Source organism: Aedes albopictus, chromosome 1 (genome assembly GCF_035046485.1).
Source record: "Aedes albopictus strain Foshan chromosome 1, AalbF5, whole genome shotgun sequence".
Taxonomy (NCBI): Eukaryota; Metazoa; Arthropoda; class Insecta; order Diptera; family Culicidae; genus Aedes; species Aedes albopictus.
The window spans coordinates 227,200,937-227,214,153 of NC_085136.1; positions in this window are offsets into that span (position 1 = coordinate 227,200,937).

Consider the following 13,217-nt stretch of genomic DNA (forward strand, 5'->3'; position numbering starts at 1 on the left):
CAAAAGGGCCTCTACAAGATGGCCGCTTAAAAATGGTAAATTATTGCAATTAAAGTTATTAAAATAACTAAATGAGAAAAGTGACTACAGCGCCATTGGAGTTCTAGTGTATTTCTATTGGTACAATGCATATCCCTAATAAAAATGTATCATAAGTCGACGATAACATCAACAATTGTATCATTCAGAGTATCATCAAGATGATAGCCCGAAAGGGTGGTTAAGCATGTTGTATCATATTTTTCTATTAAGGACGATTCCAAACAAATATTCTTAAAACACACCGAAGGGACCTGTGACCTGTACCAAGCTCCGTAAACGAAATTTTTACATGAAACTACTAAATTTTGTAAAACATGTTCAAAAGACCAAATTAAAATTGATCAACCCAGATTCAATATTTTAAGATTGAAAAATTATTGAGCAAACTAAATTTAATGATACTGAATCTGAATAAGGTTTTAAAATTCTTACAACTGGTTTATTATACCGTCTACCCCCGTTGGTTTGAACGACACCTCATGCAAACCAACGGGGTTCATTTTTTAATCTGAACTTCTAGTAACCCTGTGGGCATCGAAAAACACACTGATGGCAACCCTTTTTGCTGTTTTGTTTTGAATCTGCGTTCCGTTTCACCCCGTTCCATGAGCAGAATGACGTTTGAACCATTTTTAGTTTGAACGATGTGCAGATTAGAGGGGGTCAAATTAAAAAGTGTTCAGATTAGATGAGGTCAAACCAACGGGGGTAGACGGTAGATGTAAATAATAAAATAAAGATCAGTTAATTACAGATTGTCCCACATTAAAATTAGGCGCTTAATGCGGATCAATCTGTAATTTACTGAACTTTATTTTAAAAAGGGACTGTTCAATTCATAAAAACGGACAAGTTTGCAAGGCTATAAAAAGAAACACAAAGTTCAAATTTAACCAGCTTTGTTTTGTTGTTTAGTGCATTATATATCCCTTTCAAGACGGAGCGCAAAAAAGTGAAGTGTTCATACAATTTGCTCAACTTTTGCTCTCCAGCACTCCCACTCCCACTCAGAACCCCGAATATTTCTTGGGGACCTTAATGGTCACCATCCTACCGGTCCACTAAGTATTACCGGAGGAATGGATGGAAGGTATGGTGTGTCCCATCTACAAATAGGGCGACAAGTTGGATTGCGGGAACTACCGCGCGATCACACTACTGAGCGCTGCCTACAAGATACTCTCTGAAATTTTATGCCGCCGTATATCACCGATTGCAAGAGAGTTACAGCAAGGTGATGGTCTTTCGTGCTTGCTGTTCAACGTTGCTTTAGAGGGTGTAATTAGGAGAGCGGGGATAAAAACGAGTGGAACGATTTTCACGAAGTCCGTTCAGCTGCTTGGTTTCGCTGATGATATTGATATTATTGCTAGTAAATTTGAGACGATTGCGGAAACGTACATCCGACTAAAGAGTGAAGCCAGGCGAATCGGATTAGTCATTGATGTGTCGAAGACAAAGTACATGATGGCAAAGGGCTCCAGCGTGCCCGCCACCGCGAATTTATATCGACGATGATGAAATCGAGGCGGTTGAAGATTTCGTGTACTTGGGCTCACTGGTGGCCGCCGACAACGACACCAGCAGAGAAATTCAGAGGCGCATTGTGGCAGGAAATCGTGCTTACTTTGGACTCCGCAGAACTCTACGATCGAATAAAGTTCGCCGTAACACGAAGTTAACTATCTACAAAACGCTGATTAGACCGGTCGTCCTTTATGGGCACGAAACATGGACCCTACGTGCAGAGAACCAACGCGCCCTTGGAGTTTTTGAACGGAAGGTGTTGCGTACCATCTACGGCGGAGTGCAGATGGAAGACGGGACTTGCAGAAGGCGAATGAACCACGAGCTGCATCAGCTGCTAAGAGAACCAACCATCGTCCATACCACGAAAATCGGGAGGCTACAATGGGCGGGTCACGTCATCAAGTGTCGGATAGCAACCCGACTAAAATGGTTCTCGAGAGTCATCCGACCGGTACAAGAAGACGTGGAGCGCAGCGAGCTAGGTGGGTCGACCAAGTGGAGGACGATCTGCGGACCCTATGCAGAGTGCGGAACTGGAGACAAACTGCCATGGACCACGTATATGACATCCCTATACCCACCCAATAGGATTGTTTGCAGCCAACATCAATTGGGTTCCCCCATTGACAATACATTTGTGTTCCCTAAACATTAGTGTAAGATGCGGGAATCGTATTCGTGACGTCATCGCACCCTGGTGCCATGGACCGAGTGGAATGGAGGCGGCTACTATGTACAGCAGAGGCCACCCCGGCCTTAGCCTGATTGGTAAGGTAATAAGTAAGGCTCTCGTTTTCAATACGCGGTGAAGCTTCATTGTTAGTTGTGAACAATGAATGCTGTACGAAAAAACACGTTAATCGTCAATTCTGACGTTCTTCCCGTTCGACGGAGTGCAGGAACTATAAAACAGTTTCTCGATGAGAAACTCAAACTGGACATTGCTGCTTCTACAGATACCCAAGAAGTGGGTCTTCAGGTGATGTGGAGTCAACACTAAAACTTCTTTCTCTCTCTTCCTTACCTTCGCGGTACGCCCGTTAGGGATGGCTTCGAGAAGGGGGATAACTTCGTACAATGAGTACATTCTAATGGTAAGCGTTCCACCTGCTACCACCTTAAGTTGTTCGCTCTTCTCCGGAGTCTCGGGCCCTGGCTAGTACATAGACTACCCGTTGGGCTCAAGCTCCTGGATGGGGAGAGGGAGCCAACTCAACTAGCTGTTGTTTCTCTGTAGTTCAAGGACGATTCGAGATACCGTGGAAGAAACGGCATCCAACTTGTCCTCCCCCGTACACATATTTTCAACAATGTTGTCGGGAGTGATATCTCTACCGCATACCTCATGCATACTCGACCTTTGCTCCACGAAGCGTGGGCATTCAAAGAGCACATGCTCCGCGGTCTCGTCGCAGTCTGCACGCTCCGGACACGTAGGAGAGCCTGCATGTCCGCATCTGTGCAGATATCACCTAAAGCACCCATGGCCTGACAGAAATTGTGTCAAGTGAAAATTCACCTCGCCATGGGGCCTGCTCGTCCACTTGGACACGCTCGGTATGAACCTGTGTGTCCATCTACCCTTGTTGGAGGATGACCAATCCCTCTGCCATTTCAACATCGACGATGTTCTGGCAATCCGTCTCGCGCCTCTTGTGCCGCGTCTCGCGAAGCACTCCTTGTTCTCTGACACCACAAGTGCTATGGACATCATACCCGCCAGCATGCATACCGCGTCCTTTGACACCGTACGGTATGCGCTGATGACCCTAAGGCCCATCAACCTTTGCATACTTTCAAGCCGCTCTACGTTTCGCTTGACCACTAGCGTGCTCCACCATGTAGAAGCGCCATACCGTAGTATAGAGACCGCTACTGTCGCGAGAAGTCTACGCTTACTCGAGACTATTGCCGAGCTATTTGACATTATCTTCGATAGTGCTATAACACTGGTCGACAGTAGATCACGCACTTTGACCACTTGATCCATTTCCGAAGGATTTTGGTCCGCTGATTCCGAATCTGACTTCGGAATTGCTGTAACACGTACAGTTTTTGAGAAAAATAGGGTTTTATTCACAAAATTTCATATTTTTATAGAAAACAAAATGTTGTCTTAATATTTATATTTTTTTGAGCAGATTTATGAGCAGATACATCATAACCAGTATTTAAATTCAATAGATTTTGATTCCCTGATTCAGAATCTGACCTAAGAATTTTTGTAAAACGTAATTTTTTTTGAGAAAAATGGGGTTTTATTTACAAAAATTCATATTTTTAAAGAAAATATACTATTGTCATTTTAATTTCAATTTTTTATCTCCTCATTTTAGCCAATATTTGTATTTATTAGATTTTCATCCACCGATTTGGTAACTAACCTAAAAATCTCTGTAACACGTGCATTTTTTGAGAAAAATGGGGTTTCATTCATAAAATTTCATATTTTCAAAGAAAATAAAATATTGTCTTTATAATTTTAAAGTTTTTATCTACTCATCTTAATTCATATTTTATTTTTAAAATATTCTATTTCACTTATTTGTATTCTCACCTATGAATTTCTGTAACACGTAAAATTTATGAGAAAAATATTTTATTCACAAAATTTCATATTTTCATGGAAAAACTATTGTCTTTATAATTTTATTTTTTTTTATCTGCTCATCTTAACAAATATTTATGTTTAATGGATTTATGGAAATCTGACCCAAGAATTTCTGTGACACGTACAATTTTTAAGAAAAATAATTGTTGGCGTAAGTAAAAGGAAAACACAGTCTGGGTAGTTGCCAAACTGGGCAGCTTCAAAGTTGCAAATATATTTCGATTAATGCAATAGCATATACAAAAAAAAATGATCTACTTACATTTCTGGGTAACAACCTAATTAACCTGCGCTACAATGGGGTTTTATTTTTCCTCAAAAAATTCACGGGTTACAGAAATTCTTAGGTCAGTTTCCGAATCATTGGATCAAAATCTATTAAATATTGGTTAAGATGAGGAGATAAAATTTTAAAGACAGTATTTTATTTCCTCTAAAAATATGAAATTTTGTGTTTTTCTTAAAAGCTGTACGTGTTACAGAAATTCTTAGGTCAGTATATATACAGTATATATATGAAAATCTATTAAATACAAATATTGGTTAAGCTGCGCAGATAAAAATATGAAAATTATGAAGACAACAGTTTATTTTCTATGAGAATATGATTTTTTTTTTGTATAATTCCATTTTTCTCTAAAATTTTACGTGTTACAGAAATTCTTAGGTCAGATTCTGAATCAGAATATGAAAATCTATTAAATACAAATATTGGTTAAGATGAGCAGATAAAAATATTAAACTTATAAAGACATATGAAAATATGAAATTTTTTGAATAATCCCTACTAAAATTTTACCTGTTACGGAAATTCTTAGGCCACATTCTGAATCAGTAGATCAAAATCTTTTCAATAAAAAAATTGGTTATGATGAGCAGGTGGAAAATTGAAAATTATAAAAACAATATTTTATTTTATATGAAAATATGAAATTTGTGAATAAAACCCTATTATTCTCAAAAATTGTACGTGTTACAGAAATTCTTAGGTCAGATTCCGAATCAGTATATGAAAATCTATTAAAACAAATATTGGTTGAGATGAGCAGATAGAAAAAAATTAAAATTATAACGACAGTAGTTTATTTTCTATGAAAAAAATAAAATTATAAAGACAGTAGTTTATTTTATATGAAAATATGAAATTTTGTATTTAAAATTCTATTTTTCTCAAAAATTTTACGTGTTACAGAAATTTTTAGGCCAGATTGCAAATCATAATTTATTTAATATAAATATTGGAAAACATGGGCAAATAAAATAATAAAATTGTAAATACAATAGTCTTTTTTCTATGAAAATATGGAATTTGTGAATAAAACCCAATTTTTCTAAAAAAAAAAAAATACGTGTTACTAAAATTATTAGGTCGGATTCTGACTCAATGGATCAAAATCTATTGAATATGAATATTAGTTATAATGAGCAGATGAAAAAATTGAAATTATAAAGACAATATTAAGTTTTCTCTGAAAATATGAAATTTTGTGAATAATACCCTACTTTCTTAAAAATTTTACGTATTACAGAAACTCTTAGGCCAGTTTCTGAACCAGTGGATCAAAATCTATTGAATAAAAATATTGGTTATGATGAGCAGATGGAAAATTGAAAAAAAAAACAATATTTTATTTTATGTGAAAAACTGAAATTTGTGAATAAAACCCTATATTTCTAAAAAAAAATTACGTGTTACAGAAATTCATAGGTCAGATTCCGAATCAGTATATGAAAATCTATTAAATACAAATATTAGTTGAGATGAGCAGATAAAAAAAATTAAAATTGTAAAGACAGTAGTTTATTTTCTATGAAAATATGAAATTTGTGTTTAAAACCCTATTTTTCCAAAAAATTTACGTGTTACAGAAGTTCTTAGGTCAGATTGCAAATCATAATCGCCATGCTTGCCCTCTTGAAAACACATTCCACGTGGCTGCCAAAGTTCAGCATCGATCATGACTCCGAGTTGCTTCAAGGAGCGCTTGGAGTTGATCGCGCACCCGCCTGAGGTGACCACCGCATGTTGTTCAGACTTGCGGTTGTTCACCACCACCATTTCCATCTTGTGGTGTGCGAGTGCCAGCTGACGAGACCTCATCCAGTCTACGATTATGCCAATTGCATGCACCGCTGTCAGTTCTACTTCCTCTATCAACTCGGTGTAAACCGTGAGGGTAATGTCATCGGCAAAGCCGACAAGCTTTACGCCCGGTGGAAGTGTGGGCCTCAATACGCCATCGTACGCCGCGTTCCATAGTACCGAGCCCTAGATGGACCCTTATGGTACTCCCGCGGTGATGTTGTACCACTTTTCGCCCTCGCCCGTGTCATAGAGTAGCACCCTATTATGGAAATAGCTCTCTGGTATCCGGCGGCGTAAGCTATCCGGGACTCCTAGGTGTTGGATTGGGATTTCAATGGCTGCCCAACTGACGCTATTGAGCGCATTCTTCACATCCAACGTGGCTACCGCACAGTAACGAATTCCTCTACGCTTTTTTCTGGAGTGCTATCTCGGCCGTTTCGGTTACGGCCTTGATAACGTCCACCGTCGATCGACCTTTCCGGAAGCCAAACTGATTATCCGAGAGCCCAGAAAACATAGCCTAGGCTGTCCTGAAAAACTTTGTTGAAGACCGCGAAGTGATCTGATGCTTATGAAAAAAGTTATAGCGTTGGCACTGCTTGGTGAAACATCATGATTTTGTTGCTATTGTTATTCCTTTACATGTTAAAACATAAACACATGCATGCGGTTCGTTGGTCATGACTATTTTCACAAGCATCGGATTGCTTTGCGGTCTTCAACAAAGTTCTTCAGAACATCCTAGGCTATCAATTTACAGTATCGGTTAAAAAGTTTCAGACAATTTTTTTCAACTTATGGCTAAAATGCAAAAAAAGTATGTTTTCTCATACAAAATCCCATACAAATTTGAATTGCAATGCGCAAAGTGTAGACGCAACCGATCGTGCTCAAATTATGCACAGATACTCAGGACCCGAAACGAAACCAAAAAAGCTTTGATCTGAGAAAACGCTTCCGATGACCCACACTATGTGCAGTGGAGCAACGTCAAAGAGAACTTCGTGCGCTGCCGTTGGAGTTGAAGAGAACGCTCCAGACATCGCCATTAAGGCAAAACTGGATCCATTTCCTCATTTTTTGTTTTTTTTTTTATTTTTTATAAAATAACGAAGCAATATTTTTAATATCGGTTTTCGTGCACATATTGAGTATGGATCTAGATATCTTCCGATTTTTTTTTCAGATGGAAAATGTTTTTAGTTTTTGCAGAAACCATTTTTTAACAAAAATTCACAAAAAATGATTTCTGCAAAAACGAAAAACATTTTCCACCTGGAAAAAATTCAGGAGATACCTTGATCCTTACCTACATGTGCACGAAAACCGATTTTGAAAATATTGCTTCGATATTTTATGAAAAATCAAAAACAAAAATAATGAGGAAATGCTTCCAATTTTTCCTTAAGCATATCCTTTGGAGATGGCCTAACTTTGATTGGACCGTTTTCATTTCGCCCTTTTGTCACCACATAAGACATCCGTAAGCCAATATTGGCCGAACAACAGTTGTGTAGATAACATTTGATATACTTGGGTTTTAGACCCCAAGTTGTAGCAAAGGTTCGCCGGCATTGTCCGAAGGCCATACCAGCTTTCTTGATTCAGAACTCAATGTGAGGTGTCCAGGAAAGCTTGGAATCAAGAATGACTCCAACGTACTTTACCTGTTCAGTCACATCGCATTGCTCTGTTGCTACTAAGATGGTAATCTCAGATTCTACTTCATATTTTGCAACAAAAACCTATCATTGTGTATGCTCACTTGCAGTGCATATGCTGATTGGTTTTCAGCATCTTCAGTGCGATAGGTCTCGAGATTACCATCTTCAAAATCGCGAGGCAAATTGTTAGAAAGAGGGGCAAGATAGGAAAAATAACACGGCGTCCCGTTTCACCTTAACAATGCTAGGTAGTCGTCGGCAAAACCATAAGTAGGAAAACCGCTATTATTGAGTTGCCTCAATAGCGCATCGGCTACGAGATTCCACAAAAGCGGTGACAAGACTCCCCCTGGTAGGCATCCATAAACACTCAATTTCCTAATCCCTGCTAGACGCAATGTTGAGAAGATACACTACCCGCCATAAATATGGAATCGCATCGCCCAGTATTGCAACACCCCAGTTGAATATTGCAGCACCCCCAGAAAGTTTGGCATCACCTGAAGACTTCATCACTTTCTGATCTGTATCTCAAAAACCGTATCCCCTGCATAGTTTAGACCTTCAGCAAAGTTGATCAGAAGACCTATGGCTATCAAATGGTAGTAAGTTTAGTGCGTAATTCCGCCGCTATGTGGCGCTAGTGTGCATTTAAAACGAAGTACTTTGACATGGTTTATCTCATGATTCTGACCACCTAGAAAGTTCGTGTCTTCAGCAATGTTGATCAGACGGTCTATGGCTATCAAATGGTGGTAAGTTTAGTGCGTAATTCCGCCGCTATGTGACGCTAGTGTGCATTTAAAACGAAGTACTTTGACATGGTTTATCTCATGATTCTGACCACCTAGAAAGTTCGTGTCTTCAGCAAAGTTAATCAGACGGTCTATGACTATCAAATGGTGATAAGTTTAGTGCGTAATTTCACCGCTATGTGGCACCAGTGTACATTTACAACGAAGTACTTTGGCATGGTTTATCTCATAACTTTGACCACCTAGAAAGTTCTTGCCTTCAGCAAAGTTGGTCAGCCGGTCTATGGCTATCAAATGGTAGTAAGTTTACTGCGTAATTCCGCCGCTATGAGGCACCAGTGTGCATTTACAACGAGGTACTTTGACAAGGTTTATCTCATGATTCTGACCACCCAGAATGTTCTTGTCTTCGCAATGTTGATCAGACGGTTTACGGCTATCAAATGGTGGTAAATATAGTGCGTAATTCCGCCGCTATGTGACGCCCGTGTGCATTTAAACGAAGTACTTTGACATGGTTTATCTCATGATTCTGACCACTTAGATTGTTCGTGTCTTCGGCAAAGTTGATCAGACGGTCTATGGCTATCAAATGGTGGTAAGTTTAGTGCGTAATTCCGTTGCTATGTGGCGCCAGTGTGCATTTAAAACGAAGTACTTTGACATGGTTTATCTCATGATTCTGATCACCTAGGCCATACGCTGCAGTTTGTCACGCCGCCGGTTTTTATTTTTCGCACTGGCGATCAGTGCACAAACAAAATTTATGTTGCATTCCTTCAAGGATTCTTCTTGAAATTTTTTCGGGGATTTCGCTGTCGTGGATTTCTCCTAAAATTCCTTCGGGGTGTCCTCCTGGAATTTCTTCGATGGTTTCTTTTAGAATTATTACGGAGATTCCTCCTTGATTTCCTCCAGGAATTCCTCATAGAACTCCTCCAGGAGCCCTCCTGGAATTTCTTCGGGGATTTCTCCTAGAGTTTCTTCGGAGATTTCTTCTGAACTTCCTATGAGGTTTCCTCTCCCCCCTGGGATTCCTGCAGGGATTTGTCCTGTAATTTCTTCAGAGATTTCTCTTGAAATTTCTTCAGGATATCCTCCTGGAATTCCGTCGAAGTATTCATTCTGGGCTTCCTTCAGGGATTCCTTCGGAGATTTCTCCTTGAATTCTTTCGGAAATTTCTTTTGGAATTCCTACGGGGTCTTCTCCTAGAGTTCTTTTGGGGATTTCTCCTGGAATTATTTCGGGGATTGATCCACGAGTTCTTTCGGAAATTCCTGCTGAACTTCCTTCAAGGAATCCTCTTGAAATTTCTTCGGGGGTTCCTCCTGACATTCCGTCTGGGATCCCCCCTGGAATTTCTACGGGAACTCCTCCAGCAATTTGGAGTTTCCTCATGGAATTTCTGTTGTGATTCCTCTTCGAATTTCTTCGGAGATTGCTCCAGAAATTTCTCATTGAATTCCTCCGGGGATTCCACCTGGAATTCCTTCGGGGTTTCCTACTGGAATTCCTTGGGGAATTTCTTCTGGAATTCATTCGGGGACTCCTCTTGGAATTCCTTCGGTGATTCCTCCTAGAATTCCCTCACGAATTTCTCCTGGAACTCTTTCAGAGGATATTTTTCGTTGATCCGTTATTGAAATCCTTTGGAGATTCTTACCCGAATTCCCTTGGAAGTTCCCACTGGAGTCCTGCTGGAAATTTTTTGTGGATAATTGCTGGAATTGCTGGAATTGCCGGGGCCCGTAGCGTAGTGGCTACACGTTCACCGCATAAGTGGATGGTCATGGGTTCGATCCCAGCCCCGGCACATGCAATTTTTCGTCAGTTGCTCTCCCCCCAAGAGCAGCTGACACCTGACCCTCTTCTGAGCATATGCTCTAACGGACCCGGAAACTTGGATATCGGCTAACGGCAACTCGTAATGGACCCCCAATCGGACTGGAAATGGAACAAAAGCTACACAGCAACATCGTGCTCATCATTCTACCATAGACAGGGTAAAAGTGACAGCAGCGCAAAAGGCTACCAGTTTGAATTAGAATTGGTGGAATTAGAATAGAATATATTTAGGCGCTGTACAAAGTGTAAGTGCAGCCGCCAATTGGAATCGCTCACGCAGTGCCCTAGTGGACAAAAGAGCTGTAAATTAGATTAAGTGGTTGAAGAATAAAAAAAAAATGCTGGAATTCCTTTGGGATTATTTTCGGAATTTGCTCTTGAAGTTCCTGCGGGGATTCCTCCTGAAATGCCTTTGGGGATTCCCCCTAAAATTCCTTCGAAGATTCCTTTTCAATTTTATCCACGGGTTCCTCATTAAATTTCTTCGAGGATTCATCTAATTTTTTTTTTCGATGGTTCCTCCTAGAAGTCTTTTGAGGATTCCTTCAGGAATTGCTTTGAAAAATTCTTTCTGGAATTTATTTGGGGATTCCTCCTGGACTTCCTTCTGGATTCCTCCTGAAATACTTTCGGGGATTCCTCTTGATATTCCGTCGTGGATTCCACCGGGAATTCCTTCGGGGTATCCTCTTAGAGTTCCTTCGGGGATTTGTCCTGGAATTCCTTCGTGGATTCCTGCTGGACTTCCTTCAAAGTTTCCTCCTGATATTTCTTCCAGTATTCCTCCTGATATTCCGTCGGGAATTCCTCCTTAAATTAACACGAGAACTCCTCCTGGAATAACTTTGAAGTATCCTCTTGGAATTCCTGTGGGGATTCCTCTTTTATTTTTTTTCGGAAATTCCTCCTGGAATTCCTTAAATTCTCTATGGAATTCCTCCTGGAATTCCTTCAGGGTTTCCTTCTTGAATTTATTCGGTGATTTCTCCAAGAATTCCTTCGGAAATTCTTTCTAGAATTCGTGGATTCTTCCTAGAGTTCCTTCGAGGATTTCTTCTTGAATTTCTTCGGGGATGCCTTCTGACTTCCTATGGAAATTCCTCTTGGGGGTTTCCTCTTAAAAAACCTTTGAGGATTCCGCTCGAAATTCCTTCGAAGATTTCTTCCGAAGTTCTTTCGGTGGCTCCTCCTGGGATTTCTGCATAAATTTCTCCTGTAATTTCTTCGGAGATTCCTTCGAAGATTCTTTCTGGAATTTCTGCGGGGATTCCTCTTAGAATTCCTTCGGGGATTCCTCCTAGAATTCTCTCAGGGATTTATCCTGCCATTCCTCCAGAAATACCTCTAAGGTAATTTTCGTTGATTCCTCTTAGAATTCCTTTGGGGACTCTTTTTCTAATTTTCTTCTAAACTCCCACTTGAATTCTTTGAGGTTTCTTGTTGGAAAATCTTTCGGAATTTCTCCTGGCTATTTTTCGTTGATTCCTCTTAGAAATCCTTGCTTAAAGGATTCCTTCTCGAATTCCCTTAGAAACTCCCGCAAAATATAGTCGGCACACAGGTAGGTCTAGGTGGTCAGAATCATGAGATAAACCATTTCGAAGTACTTTATTGTAAATGCACACTGGCGCCACATTGTGGCGGAATTACGCACTAAACTTATCACCATTTGATAGCCATAGACCGCCTGACAAACTTGTCTGAAGACACGAACTTTCTACGTGGTCAGAATCATGAGATAAACCATGTTAAAGTACTTCATTGTAAATGCGCACTGGCGCCACCTAGCGGCGAAATTATGCACCAAATTTACCTCCATTTGATAGCAATAGACCTTCTGATCAATATTGCTGTAGACACGAACTTTCTAGGTGGTCAGAATCATGAGATAAACCATGTCAAAGTATTTACTTCGTTGTAAATGCACACTAGCGCCACATAGCGGTGGAATTACGCACTAAAATTACCACCATTTAATAGCCATAGACCTTCTGATCAACATTGCTGAAGACACGAACATTCTAGGTGATCAGAATTATTAGATAAACCATGTCAAATTACTTTGTTTTAAATGCACACTAGCGTCACATAGCGGCGGAATCACGCATTATACTTACTATCATTTGATAGCCATAGACCTTCTGATCAACATTGCCGAAGACAAGAACATTCTAGGGGGGTCAGAATCATGAGATAAACCATGTCAAAGTACGTTGTTTTAAATGCACACTAGCGCCACATAGCGGCGGAATTACGCACTAAACTTACCACCATTTGATAGCCATAGACCTTCTGATCAACATTACTGAAGACACGAACATTCTAGGTGGTCAGAATCATGAGATAAACCATGTCAAAGTACTTCGTTTTAAATGCACACTAGCGCCACATAGCGGCGGAATTACGCACTAAACTTACCACCATTTGATAGCCATAGGTCTTCTGATCAACATTGCTGAAGACACGAACATTCTAGGTTGTCAGAATCATGAGATAAACCATGTCAAAGCACTTCATTGTAAATGCACACTAGCGCCACATAGCGGCGGAATTACGCACTAAAATTACCACCTTTTGATAGCCATAACCCTTCTGATCAACATTGCTGAAGACACGAACTTTCTAGGTGGTCAGAATCATGAGATAAACCATGTCAAAATACTTCATTGTAAATGCACAC